The following is a 27,464-nucleotide window of genomic DNA, read 5'->3' on the forward strand; positions in this document are numbered from 1 at the left end:
AGATAAACACATAGTACTGAAGTGAAGCTGTGACCCCTAAAGTTTGTTTTTTCTGAAGATATTCCAAGAACATATCTGCAGATTTCTGTTGTGAATCCCTATATGGGATCCTGCTGACAACACCAATTTGCTGTGAACGGGTTAATTTAGACTGCTTAAAGAACCAGTCAAAAGTATTGGCAAAAGTGGTTGCACTGAAAAAAGATGTTATAAAGTGTGACTTAACATTTGATGACGAGGTTCACTCTATTACTGTACTGTGTAAAGGTGATTCAAAACTACCAAGACAGAATCAAAGTTACCAAGACAAAATCTTAGTGCACTATAATACAAGTTTATGCACAATATCAGTCACTTACCAAAGAACTGCAGTTGGTAAGAGGTGTCTTGAGGAGCAATCTTGAGCAGCATCCTAGCTCAAGGGGACGTCACAACCATGCAACCAGCTGCCTAGCAAAAAAAAGCTCAAAGGCTGTTCGTTTATGCTGTCATATGGAATAAAGTGGTTGGCTTGTAGTCAAATTACATGCAATGGGAAAGGTAGGCATGAGATTCCCTGTACCCACAACTTTTTGTCCCTTGATAAATGAGTCTTGGAAAAGCAAACTGCCGTTCATGTGTTAATCTCATGATCACTGTTCCAAGCTCATATGCACCAGTGCTCACTGTGTCACTGGGTTCTTTTGTCTGTTTTCGAAGAACAGATTGGAACTAGAGAAGTTCTTAGCCTGGTTACAGCCTGAACCAGACTACCACTAGTTTGGTTAAGGAGCCAAGTACATCCATCACAGTTTCTAGGATTATTCTTCCAATACATTCCAGACTGGGTACAAACCTCTCCCTACTGAAGTCATTATGGGTTTCACTTTTAAGTTCAGTCATGCAAGAGCTTTAATAAAATTACATAGGAAGGAACATTTCCTATTTGTTCTATTTGGTTTCTCGATTACTAAACCTACTATCTGAAATAAGTTATTCCTAACATGTAATAAAAATGAAGGTTCCATAAGGCATATTTCATTGCTATTCTTCTGAGAACGGAAAAAAGGAGCCCAGTTAATTATCACAGAGACTGGAATGCTACAGAGCATAAAGTAATATAAACCTGGGAGTGTGTGGGCAGGTGAGAGAAGTTACACTAAGGAGGTTCAATTTTGAATGCCCATAAATGTACTTTGATAGGTAAAAAAAAGCAGTTGATTTTTCACAAACACTTTTTCTAGTAGACTACAAAACCACCTTTTTTTTTCTTTCCAGAACTCACATAAAGTACAGCTGTATTTGATCTTGATTAAATATGTTTTCATACTGAAAACAAGTCTCATAGCTACATTCAGAAAGAATAATGCTCCTGTACACTGCTATAAGTGGATGCTTTTTTGTTAGCGCCAGAGCTATTGATGAACATGTAATTATTGAAAGTGTACATTTTAATACGTATATTAATAACTCACTACTACAAACCTTTCAACCTATAGCTATCAAAGTGTTCTGTCCACACTAGATAAGACCACCTTTCCTTTGCCCCAATCTATTGTCTCACTACCTATAGAAAACAGTGAGAAAGAATCAGACCTACTCTGCTGGCACAAGAATCCTGCCCTTTCTTTTCTGATCTTCCTTCCACCATTCTCCTTTCTGCCTAATGTCTCCCTCTCCTTAGTTTTGTTTTCTAAGGGTTCATAGATCTCAAAGAAAATCCAAGAATGTAACTGGTGATATACAAACGTCAAACAACCCTCTGCACTCTTTCCTGGCCCCAGATAGCTCACAATACAACAGAGCTACTAAGGACCCACTTCAAGGAAGGCCAGCCGTCACAAAGAAGTGAGTCTGCTGTCTCCTGCCTAGAAGAGAAGATTGAGACCAAGCAGTAAGTGAGCTGGCAAAGCCACAACCCTGTGGTGGGACAGGAAACTGTGAAGGTGATCCTACATGATTTGAACAGCCAAGGGAGCTCCAGCCCTCTTAATGGCCCTGTTAAAACTGTACCCACAGGGTGATGGGAATAGCAGCATATATAGTTTTCAGCAGATGGTACTGAGAAACCAAAACAGCAATGCAAGGCAGCTGGGAAGGTTGTTTCCTTCAAAGTTACTCCTTTTGAGGGATATTCTTGAGTGGTGAAGAATGTTTTCCCCAACACATTTCTGGCAGCCTTCAAAGGAAGACTATCTAAGTAGGGCAGCAGCTGAAGAACTCCTGTATCCCAGTAACTCTAAATGCTAGAAGAGGCCAGTGGGCAAAGGACAGCTGGTTGTAACTTACAACAGATTGAGCCTTCCTTCCTCCCTCCTTCTTACTTAGGAGAACCTGACTAAACCACTGTTATCCTTTCATCCATTAGTCTATTACTGTCCCAGTAAAGGCACATCCCTTTTTTCCTTTGAAATTATTCATGCTTATGCCATCCTTTGCCCATGCTTTTTCACACAATTTTCTTCAACCATAGGCCAGAGGAGTAAACTTTATTGAATTAGTGCTATCTCACAGAAATATTGACAAAACTTGCCTGGAAAAGGCCTATTTGAGCAATAACAATACAAAAGTAATTGCTTTATCCCTAGTAATGCACATTGTGAATGGACTGAAGCCTCTGAGCTAAAATATGAATGTGTTTATCTGCTGGAGGTACGTATCAATTGCATTATAAAACACGTCAAAACATCTCATGCAAATTTTATTATCTTGTTTTAAACCTTAATTTGTTTAAGTCTATTGAAAAACATCATTTCTACTTCACCGAATTTTTCTACTTCTTTCAATTGGTAGAGCAGAAAATAGCAAGAAAAGCTCTGTCTTATTTAACTCAATATGGACTAGCTCCTCTTCAAGGTGGGAATTGCCCAGCTTAGAAATACTTACAGTCCATGAGGTTCCCTTTCTACTTTGGCATAGATGGTAAGTTTGTCCTTTTACTTTTCTCCTCAGCTAGGTATCCTACCAAACACATGAGGTTTCCAAGTCAAGGCCATACAGAGGGGACAGCAGACTTCCTGGTGTGTCCTGGAGTCACTGTGTCTCTGAAACTGCCTTGGGGTGCCCTATGAAGAAAAAGCATTGTCATTGTTACCACTTTAAATCACTCCCACTGTAAGAATACTTTCTTCTTTCAAAAGGTTCCTTAGAGAAATGGAGACAATTTACAATTAAACACACCTTGCAGCCATCTAGATGCAGAGCTGCTGGAGTATAAAAGGCCTTCCAAACAAATAAGATCTAGTACTTGCACTGCGTCAGTGATGTACATCACCTGTGCATCAGCCAAAATTGTAAAAACAAACTGTGGAGAGCGGTATTCTGCAAACTGACATCCTCTGCTCCTCCTCCAGAGAATTTCCCTCACAAAAGTGGGAAACAACATGGTGGCATCACAAGCTTAGACTTGATTTGCTTTTCCACACACATTATTTCCATTCTCCAGTTACCAACTGCAAAGTTACACTGTGAAGGACCACAAAGTTCCTGCTAAGCTTCAAAACAGGTTTTTAAGAATACAAATAACACAGCTACCTAATGGAACTCAGAAACACTGTAATGACCCTAAGCTGTAACTGCTTTAATCCTTCCACTGTCAGTCTTGTACTTGGCTGAAAAAGGAAGAGGAGAAATAAATACATTCAAAATGCGCATTTTTATTTTTAGCATGCATTTGCGCAGTCTGCTTACAATAGCAACTTGTTGTCTTCCATCTTGTACTTTGTGATTTGTCCATGGCAGAAACCATTTTTATTCCCTGCCTAGCACAATGGAGTGCTTTTCATGATGATTGTAACAGTCAAGTGTAAATAGCAAACAGGTATTTAGGACTGGTCATCATAATTGTTATAATCACATTAATTTAGTGTTTATAGGTGCTACTCCCTCCGTGCTACTTAGTATAAAGCCTTCATTGTGGAATGTGATTCAAGGCTATGATTCAAGTCTCAGACTAGTTTTAGGCTGAAATTTGTCAGCTCCAGAGGGAAATCAGGACATGGCCAGATGGGAAGAGAGGTGAGACAGAGCCAAGAGTCCAGGCAGAGAAGAGCTGGCAGTCAGGAAACAAAACCTTGATTTAACCACATAAAAAGCATCCTGTAATGTTTCCATCTGTCTTTCTCACTGCTTGTAATTTTTCCACATTAATCATTTCACCCAGAACAGGGCAACACTGTACCTCAGAGCTGAAGTCTAGTGTTCAGTACTCCAGCGGAGAATCAAAGGAAAAGAGCCAGGGGAGCTGATGACTTAGACATGGTTAGCAACAGTAGAAAGATCACAGCTTAATTCAGTTGCTCTCCCCTGGAAAAAAAAAAAAAAAAAAAAGAAAACAACCAAAAAAACCAAAACACACACACACACAAACAAAAAAAAAAAAAACAATGCCCAAATCAACAACAAATCTGCTGCATCCTAGCGTTCTGTTCCTTTGTATTTCATGTATTTCAGTTTGCTCACAGCCTTGTTTTGGAGTGAGCCTACCAGACCTCTTCAAATTCCAGTCTGGTGTTGGTTCACTCTAGCTAGGGGCTGCTCTGTCTGGACAGTACGCATAATATTTTGTAACACTTTGGTTACTGCCAAACATTCATCAAATGCTACATGCCCATAAAAGCATCTGTATGGGAGTCAGTCACAGCCTGTCAAGAGTCCTTAAGGCCATTTGAACTGGAGAGGAGGGAGGAGGAAGGGGAGATTCTCATGTCTTAAGACCATCTAGCCCTTGTATCGTGGCCAAAAGAAAATCCAATGGTATGAAAAGGGCCTAGTTGGTGCTTGAAAAAATCTGTCATTAGCAATGTGGGCACAATCTATTTCACCTTCCTCTTTTTGCCAGTATAGGTATAGCTGCAGATACAGTAGTTAAGCTCCTGCTATCAGTTGTCATCTGGAGGAACCTCCCACTCCATTGATCTATTATAGAGGGAGTTTAAAGAGACCCTGCCTTCATTTAGAGGATTAAGTTAGAAGACTCTTCTAACTATGCATGAAGAAGAACATTGTGAATTCTTCCTCTGTGTGACTAAACTCATGGCATTTGTTCCAACTGAAATGAACACAAGAAATCCAGGCAGGATTTTGTACTGGGATGAAACCAGGGCATTACCCACAAGAACAGCTGAAAAAAACATGATGCAGAGTTACAGTATCATCATTAACTGTAAGCTTCATGCAGAACTTTCCACTGCAGAATCTACAAGTGTTTAGGAAGCAAACCTTCAAATACTGGATGGCTGAAAATAGTATTATTGTTAATTGTTAAACTAGTGCACGGTAAGCCAAAGATCACAAAGCACATTTCAGGCTACACTGAGCAAGCCTTAATTCTCCTGATTTACAAATGTGCTTTTTGCATTTGAAGGCTAGTTTCTCTCTGATAAGAAAAAACAACATGAAATGTGAACTATAATATATGTCTTTTTCTCTGTATCAAAAGATTCATGGGTGAATGAAAAGCCTTTTATACACAGCTTTTAGCAGGAAAACCAATATCCCTGGTAATTTTTCTTTTAAGCATCATATCTTGGCTTAATCGAGGTTATATTAGGAGAACATGTCTAACAAATTTCAGTAGTCACTTAGTTCTGAAAATATTCCTGAAGAACATATTTGTTTATTTATTTACTTGTTTTAAAAGCTTATGAATCCTGTGGAATGGCACTAATACTTTTAGTAGCAATTAGACAGATTAATTTAGTTAAAGATCGGAGAACTGGAAAAAAGAAAATACACTGTAGTTCACTGACTATAACAGCATACAGGGTTCACACTTTACCCTGGAGAGTTCCATCAGCATACAGACTTTGCAAGTGTCACAGTTAGACCAAAACACTATGATCAGTTTTCTCAAGAACAGTGTTTCTGGGAGCAGAGAGAGTAAGAAGAACTAACCAGAGGCAAGGCACTGAGGAAAAATTAAGGCACACAGAACCACTGTGTTCCACCACAGGCATTTTGTAAAGATCCAAATCTGGTAGACAGTCATGAGAACTAGAATAACTTAGAGATTTACAGAGATTTACTGAGATAGAAAGACAAGGAATAGAAGTCTGAAACAAAAAGTAAAAGGAAAGGGGCCATTTTAGAAGAGCACAAGTATTCTGAAACAGATGGTCCTTAGAAAAAGAGATGAGACTAGGAAAAATGAGGATGAACAGATGTTACTGATGCTTCATCCGATGACTGCTAGTACTAAATTCTACACCAAAAGTAGGATTGATGGGAAAATTACATCATCACCAAGGAAAGGTGTGCGTCATTACCAGAGTACACTCACATGGCTAGACATGCGCTTGGATAGCCAGAACCAAAGACTAATTTGGAAGTCAGATGGAATGCAGAGGAGTCAAAATAAATGAAGCAGAACCAGCCATATGGAAGCAGATGGCTTGAGATGCTGCTGGACAGGACTGACCCGTGCCTCAATGTCGTTGCAAAAGTAGTGCTGTGGGGATGCAGAAAGTGACTAATTAGAACACTTCTCTGCAAGCATATTTTTTGACCTTCCCTGATGCTTCATTTCCGGTGAGAACAGTAATTCTTAAGCACATGGTCGAGACGGACTGTAAGGAGTTTCCAAGAAGAGGAGTGTCCTGGGTTCAGCAGTAGCAGTCGCTTTTCTCCTTCTTAGTGGCTGGTGCAGTGCTGTGTTTTCAACTTTCAGCCTGGAAACAGCGCTGATAACACCGATGTTTTTAGTTGTTGCTCAGTAATGTTTACTCTGACCAAGAACTTTGTGAGTCTCATGTTCTGCCAGGGAGGAAGGGAAGGAGGGAGGAAGCAGAGACAGGACACCTGACCCAAACTATCCAAAGAGGTATTCCATACCGCAGCACGTCATGCCCACTATATAAACTGGGGGCAGTTACCCAGAAGAGCTAGATTGCTGCTCGGATGGGTATCAGTCAGTGGGTGGCGAGCGGTTGTATTCTCCTCCCTTGCTATTTTCTCTTATTGTTATTATTATTGGTGGTAGCAGCAGTGGTCTGTGTTATACCTTAGTTGCTGGACTGCTCTTCTCTCAACCCATGGGAGTTACATTCTTTCGATTCTCCTCCCCATCCCTCCGGGAGAGGGGGCAGGAAGGGAGTGGGGTGAATGAGCAGGCGGCTGCATGGTTCTGGGTTGCCAGCTGGGCTTAAACCATGACAAGGAGCTGCTTCAGTCTGCTTCATTTCAAACTGCCACACACCCAGTGAAATCTTAATTTTGCTAGGGACTAGACTGAGAATTCCCTCTCCTTTATTTGATATTTCAGGGTCCTTCTCTCCTCAGTTCCTCCTTTCCAAAGTCCCAACTGCTCTGAAAGCTTTAGTGACTGATTCAGCACTGAATTAGCTGCTATTGAAAGTTCAACTGCGAACACAACCAGTGCTTTTGAAGCGACAAACACAAGTGGGACTGTCAGAAACTGTTGTGCCTGGAACTCCCCTATTCTTTTTAATCTTAATGATTTGTACTATCCCAAAGGAACTACTGACTGAACTCCCTGACCTCCATCCATTACCCTCCTTTTGGCCATAAGGAACAGCATGTGAAGCATACACAGACTTCCAGTCCAATAAAAATACATAAGAAAAATAAACCCACCACATATTAGTAGAATCAGCCTCCTTTGTATGATTTGAGTTCAGGTCACAACCATGAGCTTAGCAACTCACATGCTCTGTAAACCCAGCTCTCTGCAACAAGCCTGTTATCTCTGTATGGTGGATTCAATTGGTTAAAGCAGAAAGTATCTTTTATTCTTCCAGAACGTCTCTCAATATTAATCTTTTGTTAATTAAGGGAAAATGACAATATGATTCCTAAAGGCACAAAACAATAGTTTCCACCCACACTAGAATTTTTTCACAACCTGTGTTCATTCTTTGTTAATTTGAATCCTGCTCACAGAAGGTTAGAATTGTGAGGGCCCTTGGGAAATAACAGCTACAGGCACTGCCTGGATATTTTAGACTATAAGAGGATTCACAGTAAGTTAGAGAGCAACAAAATCCCTATTTTAAAGATAATTTCTGCCAATTGTTTCTCTTATTTCAGAGCCTGATCTCAAGAATCTGTCACACACAGCAGTTATCTTTACTTGCCAAGAATCTTTGCTGCAGACCAGGACATCACCTCATGACTATACACTATTTAGGCCTTTCCTCCAAGTCCCCATGACTTCATAGCAAAAGTATCTGCAAAAAGCAACAACAGGCTGCAAGGTAGCCCAGTACTCAGCACTCACTGTGTATAAACGTGGGTTAAAAAGCCTTCTCAGGCTCTGCTGTAGGGCTGGAACATCAATTATTGCGTTTCCATGACTGAATTGCTGCCAGATCACTCCCTAGTCTTGTGGCATATTTTTAAGGACATGTATATTCTCCTGCTTGAAAACAACAGAAAAAGAGTAAAAAAATAAAAATAATACAGGAAGTATCTTAGCACAGCTAAAGGCAATGGGAGCTCTGTTGTGGCCTTCAAATAAAAGCAGGATTTTTTTCTTGAAAATATTTTCATTCTTTATTTTGACAAGGAAATAACATCAGCTAAGTAACCAAAATTATCCAAATGTATAAAGTAGTCTGTCTCTGCCACAGAAAATCCTGGCTGTTGCAGTCTGCTTATAGGGACACTTTTACTGCTTGAAATGAAAGCCAGGGAACAGAAAAAAGCACCCAGCCTCCAATCAAATACAGAGGCTTCCAGGGCTGGTTTCTTCAGGTGTCTTATCTAAGCTGCAAGGGAGCAGAAATCACATGAAACTTCTGCACATTTCTTCAGAATCTTTAAACAAAAATGATTGCTATGAAATTTACTTTCAGTGATAAACACACAATAAGAAAGAGCAGCCCAAGCAAACACCTTTGAGAAAGGGAAATGCAGCAACTGTTGAGAAAACAAGTTATACATCCTCCCAGATGAACTCCCTTCCTTTCCACACACACACAGAGAACTCACAAAAATGTAGCACTTCCATGATGGTACAAAACACAGTCTCTCAAAAAAAGTGGGAGGGTGTAGTAGTAGTAGGAAAATAATATATATTGTTTGGACTTCCTTAATCCAGCAAGGAAAGAAAAGGAAAGAAGGGAAAGGAAAAGGAAAAGGGAAAGAGAAAAATTTGAAAGAAGGACAAGGAAAAGGGAAAGAGAAAAAATGGGAAGAAGGAAAAGGGAAAGGGTAAAAGGAAAAGACTTAAAGCTGGAGTTCTCGGAAGAGGTTAAAAACATTGGTGTTGTCACTTCACACTGAATTTCAGTGAGAGGTGGCTCCCTAATCCTCTTACACTCTACTGCAAGTCCAGTCTGAAAGAAGAAACTCTCAAACACTATTTAAAGGTTTCTATTTTTATCTAAGACAGAATCTTTACATTCTTTAAGGGCAGGGATAAGACTCTTTTTCTTATCTCTCCCCAGCTGTATCACTCTGAGAACTTGCTTATTAATGTTTATGAGATTGTGTTACACATAGCTTAAGACGAAAGCATGAAAAATAGCAGCATAGCTATTTTTAAACATTTTCCTAATGTTGAAATGTTCAGATTTTAAAAATTTTAAATGTTTTGGAAGACCTTTATCTGATACGCCAGATTGAGACAGCCCTCCTCCATCTTATCCTGCAAACCAGCAGCACTATCTGAGAGCAAACTAAAGAGCTCTTTCAAAAAAAAAAAAAAATAGATTTTAAGTGTCTTTATATAACTGTAAATTGAATTCTTCAAGTATGTCTAAGATTCTCTGAATTCAGAGCTACAATAAAGGTTTATAGTCCTGATAGCAAAGTAGTGAGCTACAAGGATCTTTGAAAACAAATGGACATGCCAGACAACAAATAAAATGGGATTTTGCTCTGATGTGTAAAACTCTCCCATCTCTGTTCCTACATGAGAAGCATTAAGATTGTCTTGGCTTCAGGCACCAGACCTGAAGAGCTGACATAACTACAGCTCTAGAAACTCCCTCTGGAAAGTCACAAAAGGATAAAAGACAAAAGCAAGATTTAAACTGGATTTAAAAGTCTGATTATGGGCAGAAATCTAGAGATCTGAAAAAAAAAAAAAAAAACAAAACCAAAAACACAACACCAAAACCCAAACAACCCAAACAAAAAAGCAACATATTATAGTATTATATGGCACACTGCGTGAATGACAAACACATTTACCATAACACTGCCAGAAGTACACACATTAAAGCAGCTGGACTTTATAAAATAACTGTTGTTAAGGTGACCTGGCTTATACTAAAAGTGGCATAAATTCAGAAGAAAATGTTTAACCTTTCAACATAGATCACTTATACTTCATGTGCAAAAAAAGGTGGGGAGAGACACATCTAACTGATAAACTATCAGTTGAAAAGTCTGATGACTCATTCAGGAGCTAACTGCATAGATCTTCATGAGAAAAGAGGAACAAATTTTATTGGGGTTTTTTTGTGTGACCTTTTTAAATGGGAGAAGAAAGTCATGCAAGGACAGGACTTTGGTTGTGAGTTTCAACTTGCTTAATATGTACTGGGAAAGCTTTCAAGGATGAAGCAGAAATAATCCCAAGTGTCAGAATACTGAGTAGGAGGCAAGTGGCAATTTGGAGCTAAAATAACCTATTTTTTAAATACAGTAGGCATATTTCATTGTGGTTCCGAAAAAGAGCTATTGATGAATACTGACTTTTACTGAATTGCTAGAAGTCTTGCTCTTTATCTGAAAGTACAGCATTTGAAGGCCATACTGGAGGCCACTGGGTCTCCCTGGCTTAATTGATATTGACTTAAAATGAGTGGGACTTGTAATTTCCTAGAAATAGACAGAATACAAACATCCTTTTTCTTTACAACTGAAAAATAAGTATTTCAGAAATACAGGAACATACGAAATCATGGTAAAACCTGAAGTGATTTTCTACCCGAATTTTTACAGAAGCTGTTAACATCTCCAGTAAGTATGGGCATATTTACTTGCGCTTTGAATCTCCAGGGTGGGCAGACCCAGACCATTCTGTATTTGTACAAGATCCAAATGGCAGATTTCAGAAAGTCACATTTTATCACAACAAAAGTCAGACACAAGCCATGATTTTGGCCAGTTACACCTGTTCTCCCTCCCTATCAGGAGAGCTGGGTAAGCAGATAGAAAGGAAATGGTGTTGTTCCAACATATATTAAGTAACAGAATTGACCATCATGATTCAGGGTCAAACAGTAAACAGGGACTCATAAAGGTCTCTTGGTGTTATATTGTTACAGCATTGGAGTCCTAAGATGTAGAGGCTGGTTCACAATTCAGGTATCTTGCCCCATTAAAAATTAGAAAAGGTTGATTGTTACTGTTATCTGGAATGGAAAACGGTCAGAACCAGAAACAAAGGAGATAGTTTGGGAATCCACCCCTACCTCAGAACCCTGTCCCTTGCAAACCTAGCTGTTAACACCTACAGTACCCATCAAATGGCAGCAACACCCCACTCAGAATCACTGACAGTCCCTTTCCTCCTCCTCAAGCCTTGATCCTGAACCTGACACCACTAGTGGTTAGAATCTTTTTCCATTTCAATTTATTCAGGACCAGTTTTCCACCCATTTGTTACTGTGCCAAACCATCCTTTAGATTAAACCTTCTATTATCTTTGGCACTACAACTGTGCCAGCTGCAGCCATAAGTAGGACTATCTTGCAGGAAGTACCAGCTGCCATCCCCCTAACCTACCCACCTCAGCAAGAAAGCAATAGATACAACTCCAGCATCTGCTATTTCCCATGACATTCAATACTGCCTGCCCCGAGCATCACTAGACTGAAATACCACCATTCTATGCTGCACAACTTTTGGTGTTATTCTTTCAAATGCTAAGGAGTTTTGGGTTGGCTTGTTTGCTTTTTTTACAGTAAGTACAGAAATAGAATGATGTCATGCCCTTGGATCCATCACCTCCTCCAATTTCCATATATTTTGTGCTAGTTCTTTATTCCAAGCTGACGTTCTGTCCGGGGCACCAGAGGACACTGGAATTCAGGGCAAAGTAGCGTAAGAGAAACTTTTGTGTCAAGGTGCAGAATATCATGGGATTCATTAGGCTGAAATTAGGAGTGCAGGGTCCTCAGTTTAAGGCAGGAAAGCTGGTAATGTTAATTAATTATTAAATGATTGGATAGTTTTGTACAGTACACTAATTTTTTTATATATTAACTGAAATGTGATGAAAATAGTGACAAATTGTACTTACTTTGCAAAAACAACATAGTACTCTCCTACAGCTAGGAGCCCACTAGGGAGATCATGGGGATGGGGCAGCTGTCTTCAAGCATGTAAGAGCTTAAAAGATGTAAAGTTAAGCTAATACAAAGAGGTAGCTTTGTATAATATAGATGTACAGATATAGATATATATATACACAGAGATATGTCTATGCTTCCAGCTAAGGCTATGAACACAATACTGCTGGCCACCCATGACTTTGTCATTACCAGGATCTTGAAGAAAGGCTTTCTCAAGACCTCCCACTCTGAACTTTAAAAGCTAACAAACGAGATCGCTTGGAGGAAACGCACTGAACCTCCTTTAGAGGAATATGCATTAAAAAAAAAAAAAAAAAAAAAAAAAGACAAAAGAAAACAGGAAAAGATAACCATACCTGTGGTTTTACATGGCCCAGATGCTACACACTGCAATCAGGCTCTGTGGGACTTTTTTACGACTGGTAGAGCAGGAAGAGAAGAGAAAGCATGAACACAGCAAGGGCAGAGATCGCTCACCAGAACTATGAAAGATGAGCTGCATCAACCCCATTTTAAAATCATAAAGTATACATGCCAGTTGTTAGGTACCCTATACCTGACTTGGTACAAATACCCCGAATTGGACTAAATTTTCGTGTCAGCTATGGTACATGTATTGTGAATGGCTTAGGTGAGTGCTAAATGTAGAAAGCCTAGCACCATTTCTGTACTTTTACTTTCTACCTACTTTTGCCTTCTACCTACTTTTACCTAAACATGTAGACAGTAATATTGCACCAGTAAATCCAGACTGAGAGTAAAATTAATGGCATGATGTGGATGAAGGGGAATGTTTTTATACATTTCAATTTTCCAAAAAGAGAAATCATATTATCTTTAAAAGCTATTGTTGTTATAATATCTGGAAGCTCCAGATGAGCTGGGATTGCTTTATGCAGGTCACCATAAAGTTACCTTTAAAAGTAACTATAAAATAAGTCATGTTCCCTTTTTTCTATTTTACCTTTCTGGTCATTGGCAGTGTTGGGATACTACAGACAATAGCAGAATAGCCTGATCCATCATGGAAAAATCTTACATTTCAGTCTCCCTGAGTTCATTACTTGAAGTTTACATTTAAAGGGAAAGCTCTGGCTTTAAAATTTTACACTGGATAAACAATAAATAGAAATGCAATTTACCATCTCAAAATTAAAAACAATAAGCTTTTTAGACCTATTATCCTATTGCAGGTTCTGTGCAAGTATGCCTAAATATCACTGTGTTTTGGATTTAATGTGTGACATAATCTGCAGTGGGTGGCACTAACTCACATGATACAGCACTGGGAGACACATTCATGTTTAAGCTAAGAGAGAAGGTGCAAAGAGAAATTAATATAACAAAAAGCCTTGCAAGTAACTTCCTCAACAGACAAATTTCCATAATGCTGTCAATGAACTGGGAAGCTAGATCCTTCTTTTTCACTTGAGCAACCTTTGCACTAGCATTGCTGTAAACCTGCTTCAGTTTTCTCTTGACATAGATGACTAATCACAGGGAAAAATCAAAAAGACCCGAGGGAGGTAAATAATGTTAGTTTAGTTTACTAGATGAGCAAAGAGAAACAGACAAGCAGAAAAAGCTGAAGAAGAATTAATGGCAGGAGAAATGCAAGCCATTCAGAAAAGCCTGCTGTTCCACTGAAAGCAGTGTCCAGAGCCTTGGGGATTTCTGGTGTGCAGCTGAGATGATGCAATCTGTAAATGTAAGTCAGCTTTGTTTCCCCACTAATCACACCCAACTACAAAACAACTAATGAAAAAGCCCTGGCAGCAAAGTAGATTGAGGTAGGCAGGGATTTTCTGTGGTCCTTTCTGAACTATTGGCATAAATCCTACTCTCCTTCAAAGGAATGGCTACCCTTCCACCAAATCAGAAGTCCTGGAAATGATAGTTCAATGCTGCATGAGCTGACAGCTCAGTGGAGAATGATAAGGACTACAGACGGACAGAAATGTCACTGTTCCAGCTCCAACCTGCCACTCTGCATTTAGATTTTTATGGTAACTAACACAAAAATGAAACATCTGAAAAGTTTTCCAAGTAGTGCTCTTCCTTCTTATAAACTGTACAGAGAGCTCTTTTCCACTATCCAGTCACTCCTTCTCTCTCACAGCTAGACTTAAAAATACATTTTCCTTCTGGAAAGATATATGATACAAGGCATTTGTAACAGCATGGAGTTGAACACTGTTTCTCAGCCTCTTTTAACCTGAGAAGTCACCACCCATCTTGTGCCACTGTTACTCACTCTATTGTTGCAACTGTTCCTTTATAACCAAGTAAAACAGAGCAAACTATGAGTATTCATTTGTTCTTTTTATTTTCTCTCATGACATTGTAAATAAATGTATATTTATGTTAAGGAAAGAAAGCCATTTCAGTCATTCCATGGACCACAGTCTATGTCTCAAGGAACATCTTTGGATCACCAGGTAGGAAGCACTAGTGGGGCAAAGCGTAAAGCTATTTCTAAACTAGCAGAACAGCCTGATGGAAACACTATTTCCACAAAAGCATGGAATTTCCTTATGATCACAGCTAGACTACTTCTGCTACTCTATCATAATTATGGCTAGTTTGGCTGTCTCTCCAGTGCAAACACACTGACAGAGACCATTAGCAGTGCTGCTTCACACTAACACCAGTGGGAAATGGACACTCAGCAGATCAGTAAAGGTCAGACCACACAAACCCTCTAGCATGCTAACCAAAAGGAAAATGTTATGCTTGAGTTGAAACCGCTACCTGTAAAAATCAACCATCTATTGGATCAGAGACTCTCTGCCCATTTTCTTCAACTACACACACATTTACATGTTTATTGAGAGGGAATTTTCCTCACCAATACAGTTGCTTAGCATGGCTTCACTCAGTCTCACCAAAGTCATAAGTAACAGTTTGTCATCTCTGCTAACACACATGCTCAGTTCAGATGAAATACCCTCTTTAATCAAGTCCTATGCATAGCTCTATTCCATCAGTTTATTGGAAAACAAAATGTTTGCCACTGTCTTTACTCATTTCTGTATAAAATCAGGATAAAGAATGAAACCCCATTGTAAATCAGGATACAGCAACCTTTGCTAAAATTTGCTCTACAATGCTTAATACTTAAGAACTTTGGATCATCTTCAGATGGAGAAAACCTGGCTAGTTCACATTCCTGTTTCACATGGAGACATAGAGGATCTTTCCCCTGAGGAAATTTCTAACACAGGAAAGCAATATCAGAGATTAGTTGCATGTTTTTAGGTATAATGGCAGATCGCTGCAGAAAATCTAGTGGGCTGGTAGTCTAACCAGAATCTGTTTGGGGTCTGTTTAAACTAGAAAAGACAGGATAGCTTCTCTTCAAACAATATTAGAAGGAAATGTTGATCACTTCTCCACCTAGTTTTTGGGTTAAAAAACAAACAAAAAAAAAAAAGCATTAACTACATGTACACTAATCTGAGTTTAAAAATCTGCATTTGTTTAGGAACTATGTAAAGCTACTAGAATATGGAGAAGGTTATTCTGGGAGTTACTGAAAAGTACTTGAGAGAAAATGTAGTCTCATAGTCAGCATGGGTTCAAGAGTGGAAGTCCTGCTTAACCAGGTTAATTCCCTTTTATGACAAGGTCACATACCCAGTTGACCAAGGGAAGACAGTAGATGTGGAGGGTTTGGATTTTAGCAAAGCTTTTGATACTGTCTTTCACAGTATCCTGTGAGATTTTGGATTAAATGTCCAGCACACAGCTAGACAAGTCTGTAATAGGTTGGGTAAGCAATTGGCTGACAGGACAGGCTCAAAGAGTTATTGTAAATGGGGTTACATCTGGCTGGCTGCCAGTCACTAGTGGGGCTCCCCAGGGCTCAATTTTAGGGTCAGTTCACTGTTTTTATAGATGATCTGGATGAAGGAATCAAATGTACACTAAGTTTGACAACAATATTAAACCATGAGGTGCTGTGCACTCTTTTGAGGGTAAAGAGGTCTTACAGAGAGATCTGGATAGACTAGAGAGCTGGACAATCACCAACTGTATGCAATTTAACAAGAACAAGTGCCAGATTCTCCGTGTGGGATGGGCAATCCTAGTTACACACACAAACTGGGAGATGAGAAGCTGCAGAGCAGTCCTGCAGAAAGAGATCTGCAGGTTTGGGTTGATGGAAGTCAACAGTGTGCCCTGGAAGCCAAAAGGGTGCTATGTCCTGGAGTGCATCAAGAACAACGTAGATAGCCAGTCAAGGGAGGTGACTGTCCATCCTATACTGCTCTAGTGCAGCCCCGTCTTGAGTACTGTGTAAAGTTTTGGGTGCCTCTATATAAAGAGGACATCAAAGTATTAGATTGTGCCCAGAGGAGGAGGGCAACTAAGATGGTGAAAAGTCTTGAAGACAAGACTTACAAGAAGCCTCTGAGGCCATTGTTTTGTTCAGCCTGTAGAAAAGAAGGCTGAGGGATGACCCCATCACAGTTTACAGCTTCCTCAAGGGGAGAAGGGGAGGGGGGATGCTGATCTCTCTCTGGTGACCAGCAACAAGACATGAGAAAATGGAATGAAATTGTGTCAGGGGAAGTTCAGATTGTACATTAGGAAAAAGTTCTTCACTGAGAGAGTGGTTGGTCATCGGAACAGGCTCCCCAGGGGAGTGGTCACAGCATCAAGGCTGTCAGAGTTCAAGGAGCACCTGGAAAGTGCTCTTTGTCATATGGTTTAGTTTTAGGTAGTCCTACAAGAGCAGGGAGTTGGACTCGATCCTTAATGGTCCTTTTCAACCTGAGATATTCTGTGATTCTATGAATATTTAGGTACAGCAGTCACACAAAATTTGTAACTGAACTATTTAGTTTAGCGTTAGATTTAGGATCTTGCAAGCTCTTGAAAGCTTTCTCCAGCCACTCATAACCCCTATCACCAACATCCAGTAGCCAGAGGAAGCTCCAAGGAAAGGAAAGGGAAACCATGACTCTAAGCAACAGGAAGAGAAAGTGAAGAGCAGAGAAGATAGACACTACTTTCAGCAAGTCATAAAGGCTGTAGAGAGACAGAGGAGAACAAAGTAGTGCATGCCAGAACTGGTCAAGGGGGTATGTCCTCATCACCCAAGCTTCTCACTGCAGTTCTGGAAGCAAACACTTAAAATCTGTTCAAGCCAGCAATGTTAAACAGCAAACATAACATTTTGCATTCAGCTTCACTGGCAAATGGTAAGAATGTGATAGGAAACAGAGTAAATGAGCAGGTGCCGCACATGTACGGGTTCTTCAACCCCTGCGTTCTCCTGCCACATAAACTTCTCCCAGAGCTACAGAGCTGGGAAACTCAGTTCTTCAAGATAAAGGCAGATCCACCATGAACCTCAGAGGTACCCAGAATTCCCCTTCAACTTTATCAAGAGCTCGTTGATCTGGTGTTGCCCTGAAACACATTCTTTGCAAAGGAAGAATATTTATTTTTTGACACAGCTTCTCCATCTTTAGCAATTTTCCTACATGGTACTGTCTGCTCTCAGACAAATTACAAGAGTAGCGAGCAATAGTCTTTCTTTGAGAAACACATGTTGTATTTCATGCTCATTTCTATTCTCTTTCACATCCCCAGTGACGTTTTATCTCAAGATGTGCTTTAAAAATCTTATCGCAGATGTCAGGTCCTGAAGTTGACCGAGTGACTTTTTCTGTTGTGTTAGCTCAAATGAACTATGACAAATTAGCAGAAAATCAGTCTTGATAAGCAGTGTTGATAAGCTGGGGATACAGCTTTCTGTATTGTAACTTCAGCATTGAAAACTAGTTTGCTCTACGAGAAGTAATTTTTGTTGGTATTAGTTTCCCTGACAATTTTTATTTTAGACATTATTAAAGCTTAAGGCAATGTAATTACCATTTAATAATTATGGTTAGTACTAGCAGCACATCTGTTTGGTTTGGAAAGGTTGGCTTTGCTTAAGAAAGGCTAGACACCCATTTTATAAACATCTTTGACACCATATAAAACATCAGACGACTAAAAAAGAAACCATGAAGTTGTGTCATCACAGATTCACGGTCTCCCCACTCACTCTTCATGGCCACCAGGAAGAAAGAATATTCATTGAAACACAAACCAAGCATGCAGGATATAAAGCACTTAATAAAAATTAAGAAAAAAAAAAGAAAACTAGGCAATATTTCTCATTTACAATTGCTTTGATTTTTCCTGTTCATCAGACTAATGAAGGTGAAGTTTCACACTTGAGTGATTTCCCTCCTGCAAATGAAATAGGACTTTCTGGTTTTAAGGCATTGGCAAAGCAGTTTAGGAATCTTCTGGGTTTTTGATGCCAGATCCTCCTCTGACATAAAGAGGAACTAATGGCTGCAATCACCTTGCCTGCATCAGCATCACTGTTTTTAAAATACAGGCTTCTGGAATTTTTAAGGATCACTGAGATTCTATTTGCAAAGAAGAAACTTATTAACAAGGGTAAGGGCTTCAGGATTGGACTGATCTTTGCCTTAACTGAAACACTGTTTGCAGTAGATTTAATTTCAAATTCATATTAGGGAAAACAATTACTGACATGCACATGCTAGAATTGATTAATTTCCTGTCCCCTCTGGCTAAAACCTTATGCCACAAAAGATTGCATAGCAGCACACCACCAGAAAGTTAGAATAGTATTTATTTACTTAGTTGCTGGAAAATACCATTTATATTCAATTTCAGTGGGGACTGCATCTGTTTCCCTTTTCCCCTTCTGGTCAAAAAACTAATGAATGAACCATTCTTCCTAAATCTCATGCACGATGGGATCTTTTCCAGAATCTTGGCTTTCTGCACCACTTTAAGTCTTCAGACTCCTGAAACTGCCAAAGGACAGAGCACTTGCTCTCTGGCTTCAGATCATCCTACCTAACTGTACCTATAATGAGATATAATGAGACTTCAGTTGATCAAACAATGAAAGAGAAAAACACTTCCAAAAGAGAATCTCAGATGAGCTCATCAAACTTTCTTATTTCTCAACATTAATTACAAAGAAAACCAAAGGGGTCTATAGCTATGTTCTGTACCAATATCATTCTGGTCTGTGTTATTCTGTCTGTATTATTAGATGAAGATCTGCTCCTCAGTTTTCAGGGGCTGCTCATATGCCTTGGTTGATTCATGGTAGGACTATGGCTCTCCACATATTGGCCCAATTCATCCCATATTTTATTTTCCATGCAAAGAAACCCCCCCAGACAAGAAGTATGAAGAAGTGGGGCACCCTGCTACATTCCAAGAGGTTCCCACCACTTGAAATTTGACTCATTAAAAGAAAAGCCTCTGGTGCTATCCACACAAGAGACTGACTTTCACCTAGCTCCTTTCTTTCTTCCATTTTCTTTCTGTCATGGAATGACATATTCCTGTTACAGTTTGCTCCTGTACTGAAAAAGAGAGATTGGACTGGCTCTAGTCACCTGCTTAAAGACACAAACACTGCAGGTTTCAGCAAGGTGGAAGACATATTTGGACCTACATCCTGAAGCTTCATTTAAACCCACAACACAAAGCATGAATGGTAGCTTGTGTAGTCACAGCTATGACAGCATTTTGTGGGGACAATCTCAAGCTCTGCCCCAGAGAGCTGAGTGAGGTGTGGTCACTATAGCATGGAGGTGAGCACAGTACTAACTCACAGCCTCCCCCTCTTGAGAATTTGTTGCCAACACTTGGTGGTATTCTGGAAACACTGGGTCTGCCTAGGTTAATGTTAGCTCAGGTATGTCTTCTCAAACTGTGTACACAGTAGAGACTACAGAGTACACAGTTCCTAAGCAGAACAGCCTTTATTCTTTCTCTTAGTTCAAGGAGGTTGCAAAACCAGCTAGTTCCTTGAAGCAAACTGCATTTTAACTCTGCTCTAGTTTGAAGAAAACAAACCAGAACATTACCCAATTTATTAATTATGAGAGCTGAGCTACTCTTAACAAAAGGAGTGCCTTAAAACTGTATAAAAACTAAGGGGAAAATGCCCAGGAAAATTATTAAAGGTCATGCTAGCTTCCCGTAGGCAGATATTTAGGAACACTGAGCTGATTTTTTTCAAGCATAGAATCCTTTCCAAGATACTCTGAGGACAGTTCTGGAAAACAATTTTCACGGCAACATATTTAAGTTTAAGTGGTGCTCAATTAAACTAAATGGGACTTACGCAGATAATGATCTGCACACACTATTCCAGGGGCTCCAGAGCTAATCTCTAGATTGTTCCCATAAGGAAAAAAAAGAATGCATGCGCACAGCTATTGAGAAACATGCTTGCACATAACACAGAGGTGGAAAAAATTACACTTGGCAGAAAATTTTTATCCAAAATTCAAAAATGTTTCTCAGTTAACAAGACTGGGCCAGGGGAAGAAGCAAAGGGCATACAGACCGTGCATTTACAGTCAGGGGCAGGGTTATGCAATGATCCTACATCCTATCTGGCATTTTCAGCAAACATCAGTTTTTTTTCAGATCTTTGTACCTTTTTATTCTCCATCTTAGTTCTAAATCTTTGTTCTCCAGCAATACTGGATTTTTTTTAACAGGCTTGGAAATTTTTATGATTTATAAATTCCATGGTGGGCAAAAGAACAATCAGAATTATTTGTTTATAAATACAGCCTCATAAAACACTTCTCAAAGGATAAAGCCCAAACTATACATCAAATCAGTCAATCAATACCCTGCAGCAGAGACTGCACAATTACTTTTTTCTGTGCTATAATAGGCCATATTGTGCTTTATGGCAATCATTAATTATTAAAATAATTTCCTGCACAAACATACATCCATACACAGCACCTGCTATCAGTCTTCTCAGGTCAGTCTTCCCCATTGACATGTGTCTGTCTCATGGCTATCCATCTAAGCCATCCAGCATTCCCCTGGGATCACAGTTAAATGCTATGCAGTTTACCTGGCTCACTGCTCAATCTGTCTCCAAAGTCCTTGAGCCTTTTGCAATCAAAACCAACCTGTCTACACTTTATTATAAATACACACCAGGGATAATCAGCCATGTTTATGAATGAATACAGCTTCGGCTTCCTCCATTTATACAAGGATAGCTGCTGACACAGAAGTTTTAATACAACAAAATTACAAGATACACACAACTTGTCACCATCGGAACCCCACTCAAACCAGCCTGTAGAAGTGAGTGCTCCACCAAAATGTATTTGTAAGCAAGATTTAGCATCTAGCAGTTCAGCTAAAGCCAAAAGATAGGATACCCTGGCAAACAATGAATTAGTGAGAGAATGACTTCTTTGGTAGGTGGTATCCTTTGAACATACTCATTTAGTATCTCAGCCTGCATCACATGTCCCTATCCCTTTCTGACTCAACAGTTTTTCATCCCAGAGGAAGAATTTCTGAAAAAGCAATAAGCGAGTGAAAGCACGGCTCATTTTAGTATTACAGTTTAATTAGCCATCACCACTGTTCTGCAGTTATCACCTCCACAGTTCCTCACTGGGGTGAAACAACAAGCACTTAAGAGAATCTAGCAACAGTACAAAACTGGTTAGGACAGAGAGTGAAGAACAGCAATTGCAAGAGTAATTAAAGTAGGTGGCAAATAATTATCTCATTGATATTTGGTCACAATACAGGGTTTAGCACTTTCACTCCTATGCAAAGCTCCATAAAGTCTTCCAGCACCCTTGTAAGCCTGTCATTAGGTTTTACACCCTCTCAACTCTGACTGCCACATTGCTCAGGATGAAGCCACTAATCTGCTCACTGTTGCCAGGTTTACTTGAGGTCTCCCATTATAAAGCAGTTAGGCATGATTCTGCTTCACAAAACCCTGGTTACATCTCACTGGGAAGAACGTGAAGGAGACTGATCATTTCCCAGTGTTATACTGCTGAAAAATTCCTTTACTGGGTCCATCTGAGAAGAAAAATCAAAGCTCCTTTGTCAGCCTAAAGCCCACATGGGTTTAAAGTTCAGTTGCACTGTGACGTTATATGACACAGCCTGACTGTCCACTGCACTGCCTTCATGCACAGTGGTTCACAGCTGTGCAAACCTGAGTGCAGAGTATCTGTGCATATTGGTCAGCATGCTTCGGGCACATTTTGTATTCTGTAATGGACATCCTGAACTTTGTGAGAGCTGAAGCCACTGCAAACAAGGAGCAAGATGACTTAACATATTCTCTCTCTTCCTTTAGTATTAGTTTTAATTTAATTAGAATTTGTGATTGTTAGGTTTCCACTTGTGTTTCAAGAGCTTCAGCAATTCTAAACTTCCCAAAGCCCCAGTAAATAGGATGGCTGCCTAAAATAGTTACAGGAAAGACCTCCTAAATATTATCACTTTCCTCTGGGTATACTAAAGGCTTGGAGATATCTGCATGGGGGGAAATTCCTATATATAGCGAGGTAAATTAAACGGAGAACACTGTAAAAGATGAATCCCTTGTGTAACAATTTAAATAAGAGTGTAGTATGAACCACAACCTGCAGCCAAGCACAGTGTATCAACTGCTTTCATGTGCTGTTTTGTAAGCCAACTTACCTTAACTTCCTTATTGCCTAACAAGCAATAAGAAAAAAAATCTAGTTTACCATAATTTTTTAGCCCACTTGTTGTTTTAATTATCCTATTGGTATGAATCAGTTTAGGCTTTCCAATGATACTATCAAGCTTCTAATAAAATTACATAAAGATGCATTAAAAACTCTGTGGCACATATTTTTTAAGCAATTTCTAGTTAGTCCCTGTTCAGGAGAAGTTATCACCTGAAAACTCAGTCTAGGTCTGAGACTTTCAGTGCTCGGGAGTATGCTTATTTCAAATGCTCAGAATAGTCAGAGTCTATGAAATCAAGGGCTGTTATATGAAACTGATCAGCTCAAATCCCATGATACTGCAAAGACAGGAAGTATTTATAGGGTCAGACATTTACAGAAGCTGTAAAACAGCCTTCAGGTTACTATCTCTAAATTACAGTGGCAAAACTCCTCAAGTTACTGAGTTAACGGGGTAGTGACGGCAAAAAGAGCCTACAGAAACTGCAGTACTGTAGGTGCCAAAGATGACACGGACTGTGTAATTTGATGAACACTGTGCACTGGGAAACATTACATTGCAAAATAATAATAAATAAATAATGATAACAATAATTTCTTATTTTGCAAATGGAAGGTTTCTGACAAAACCTGCAAACTTTTTCCAACCATTTCTAGAGAGTTAGAGGATATGACACTAGTACAGACTGATTACAAGGCTAAACACATTAACGTCAGGTATACTAATCCTACTGACAGACCACATTCCCATTATATCCCTAGGTCCCTCACCTTCATATATCCCTCCCTTCAGTGTACTGATCATGACAGTGTCTCTGGGAAAAGGGAGAAGAATGAACAACCCTTTTGCACACACATGCAATTTCAACCAAGAAGACAAGGTTACGCTTTTCTTTAATTGATTATCAATTCTGAATTCCTTGAGATCTTGTTTACCAACATGAGTGATCCAAAAATATTCTGGTTTTGAGAGAGTGGTAAACACCATCCCCTTGAAAGCTGGTATAGCCAAAATCAGCAGAAAAAAAAAAAAAAATCTGGCATAAGTGAAATTGTTCAAAACAACACAAATCTTGGGAAAGCAAGTCTCCTGTAGCTCAGGTGAGACATCTACCTACCAGATTCTCGTTGTCCCCCAACTTGCATTATGATTTCCTTGCAGTGGTTACAACTGCCTGAAACTGAAGAATACATCTCAATTTACAGGTAAATGAAAACATGGATTCTGAAGATGTTTACAGTCTAAATAGCAGTAAATCATATTTGGACTTAGTTTCCATAGTCCTCCTTCTTTCTCTTCCTTTCAATCATCTTTACAACCATTCTACTAAGCATAAGTCAAGGTTACACTGAAATTACAGCTGCTTTCTGTCACATTTTATACACATTTTCTCTGTGTATAATCCTTATAAATTCCAAATACACCAACACATAATAGCACGACAGGAATTTATTAATAAATAAAATTAGTCACAGAAAGGGCATCACCTGCTTTCTTTATTATAAAATGCTATCAATCAGCCACATACACTAAACCCCCTGTATAAGAGAATTTATTCAGACATTTAAAGGCCATATATATTACTTACTTCACACAGTTACTACACTGCCCTCACATATTTAGATGTTTTTTTAGTAAGAGGTTAAGAAACCATTTTTCTTCAGTCATCATCATTTTGTTGTTTTAAGATGCTGAAGTTAGCTATGTTTTTTTCTGCTCATCTTATCAAATGAATAGTTATGAGCTACAAATAAGGAGCAGAGAAAAGCCAGGTGGCTTATCAAAGTGCAGCTCTCTGGAGGTGAACTGTCACCTAGACTGTGGCTCGAGAAATTTGAAACATCTAGAAGAGGATATTTAGAAGAAGCTCAGTATTCCCTTCTGATCACTGTGTCATCCATGAAATCACTTGAATGTAATCTCCAGAGACTGACAATTTTAAACATCATTCTGACCTAAACGCAGTACTGCACAACTACAGGGAAATGTGAATTTGTCATAATTTGAGTTAAAGTGTAAAAAAAATGACAAATATAATTTACCTGACTTGCCATGCCACTGATAAGTGCTGATGCTTTGAATTAAGCCAATCATTTTCTTCATGGGGTTTTTTTTAGGGTCATCCTTTGGGTGAAAAATCGCAAAGACAGTATTTTGTGAAGCTCTAACCATTGCCATCTAAACTCTGCTTCATGGCTCAAAATACAATTTGAAAAAGTCTGGCTACAAAATACTTCTTTTATAAATAAAGATACTTTGCTTTAGCTTAGCTAAGAAAACCTTCACTATATATTTCCTTTTATGGGTGTTACTAAGGAAGCAACACAGCAATCTGTGCTAATGATCTCCATGCTCTAAAACCGACTTCAGATAGATTTCTCAAAGGTCACAGATTACTAGCGTGAAAATTTTATCTGCCTTCTATCTGGCTGCCACAAACAACTGTGCCATCTAATCTCAGATGTAAATTAATCAAGTTCCATCTTAAGACAGGGCAAGTAACTGCTACCCTTGGCATCAGTGGCACCTGTTCCTCCACTCTTTAAAGGAGCTTTCAAAGCACAGAAGGATTCAAAAGTGTACAGCTGTGCAGTCCACTACATTTGGCCGAGATACCTGTCGCATTACTTAGAGAGATTGTGAAGGAAAGAGAAGAAAAGATGTCAGGCTGGTGTAGGAGAAAATATTAAAAAATGTCTGGTTTCCTGATGAGGTTTTTCTTCCTTTTTTAGTGTCATAGTAGTAGGAATCTACCTCATTCTCTGTGTTCTGCCCTACCCTGGACATTAGGTATTGACCAAATGTAGTAGGAGAGCTCCAAGGTAAGGGATTGTCTGCATCAGACCCACTTCTCAAAGAAAGCATCTCAGAAGAAAGATCACTGAACAGGTGTTTGATGTGTCAGCTATCAGAGGTAGGGACTTAAACCTGGAGAGAAAGTTCAACATTCTCCCTTCTTCCTGTGCAATTTTTCACATCTCCAGTTCAACAGTTGCACTCCCATTGTCAATCTAATTGAATCAGTGTAGTTCACTGTCTGTGAATAGTTTTCCCAGGAGATCAATCTGTTAACAAAAAAAAAAAAAAAAAAAAAGCATTTGAAGAGTTATTGTGCTTTTAGAGAAGAATAGGATTGCCTTTTAAAACATAGGAGGTTTCTGAAAAAAACAGCTTACATTTATCTAGAAAATATGTTTTCAACGCATGGACAATGCCAGCAATTTTTCAAGTGGACAGCAGTGGTTGATGTCCATTATGAAAAATATTTCTTTTTAACACAAATGACCTCATCATATAGAACACAGACAAAATAAAACTTTTAAAATAAGATAAAGTACATGGTTTTCAACAATGTCAAAGAGTGAAGCACATAGCACCCACAATTCTCCTTCTTACTTCAAGATTTGTGACTATGTAAGGTTTATTCAGGCCTTCTGAAAAAAGGCTGTTACCTGATTAGATAAAAAGTCTTCTTTGTAAAACTACAAGGTGTCTCATTTTTGCAACACAAATAACCTCACTCTCCTCCCTAACCAGTATTGTTAAAATGAAAAATGTGCTTGACTAAGTCACTTAAGATGTCATAAGAAGGTGAAGCTGAATATATCAAAGTGCTTCTATAATAGTCAGACCATTTTTATTTAAAGATATCTCCACTTATATTGAGAATAAAACTGTGCTTCTCTAAATCATGACATTTAAACTCTGATACTAATTGGAGAAATCATTTGCTTCTCAAAGATGGAATTTTGAAGCTGAAAATAGTATCTGAAAATCATAAAATGTAAATGTAAAACAATGGTAAACATTACATATCGTAGATTTCTAATTTTGTAATCTGACAATACACAGTGTTGCAGCATTTAGGTAAATTTGATAAGTATAAATCTAAAACTTAATACTGGAATTTAGTTAAATACAGTTATGTTTGAAAAGGAACACCAAATCCATAAATTTGATGATAGTGTCAGTCTGTAACTTGGAGAAGACAACTGATTCAGCACTAATAAATATAGAAATTTGAAAGAATATTAACTCTTGCCACTATACTCAAATTTAATTTATCCCACTGGAAGTCCACTGTCATCATTTCATCGAACAAACACAACACCTTTTCTGGGTTTCTTAGTTCAGAAAAGGAAAACAATTTCAGCTTCACTCTTGAAACTTCATTTAAAAGACAATAGACTATTGGGAAACTAGTGGAGGACAGTTCAGAACTAGGGATACTAAATGAATTATCATTACAGCAAGGCCATTTATTTTATAAAATTTTGCCATTAATTCAATCACTCTTCCTTCTCTATCTTTCTATTGCATATTCAAGTGGAATTTTAGGACTTCATCTGCCCATGGCAAGCAAAATTTTGCTACTTGAAGTTACTGAAGGACACTGCTCTGCCAGTCCCAAATGATGAACTGCAGCAATCTGGGAAAGAATCAGATATGTTTGCTGTTCAAGCAACCAGGTACATTCTTTGTAGTTCACAGTCTACATATTTTGTTTACATTCGCCAACCTAAATATCAAGTCAGAGCTATCAATAATCATAGCAATTACATAGCTAATGCTTAAAGAAAATATGCAGGTAGAATATGAGAATATGAACAAGACACATCTCAGGACTTCTGTTAGATGAGACCAATGAAACCAAAAACC

General features: G+C 38.9%; 1 long non-coding RNA gene across 1 annotated transcript in view; it reads right to left on the reverse strand.

The window, feature by feature from the left end:
* Window positions 1-2,454: 2,454 nt before the first annotated feature.
* Window positions 2,455-27,464, reverse strand: part of LOC136013464 (uncharacterized) — a 41,724-nt gene continuing 16,714 nt past the window's right edge. Inside the window, exons 2-3 of the long non-coding RNA XR_010612259.1 lie at window positions 4,160-4,284; window positions 2,455-3,044 (exon numbers count right to left, since the gene is read on the reverse strand). This is a non-coding gene — a long non-coding RNA (uncharacterized LOC136013464). The remainder of the gene's footprint in view (window positions 3,045-4,159; window positions 4,285-27,464) is intronic.

Source organism: Lathamus discolor, chromosome 4 (genome assembly GCF_037157495.1).
Source record: "Lathamus discolor isolate bLatDis1 chromosome 4, bLatDis1.hap1, whole genome shotgun sequence".
NCBI lineage: Eukaryota > Metazoa > Chordata > Aves > Psittaciformes > Psittacidae > Lathamus > Lathamus discolor.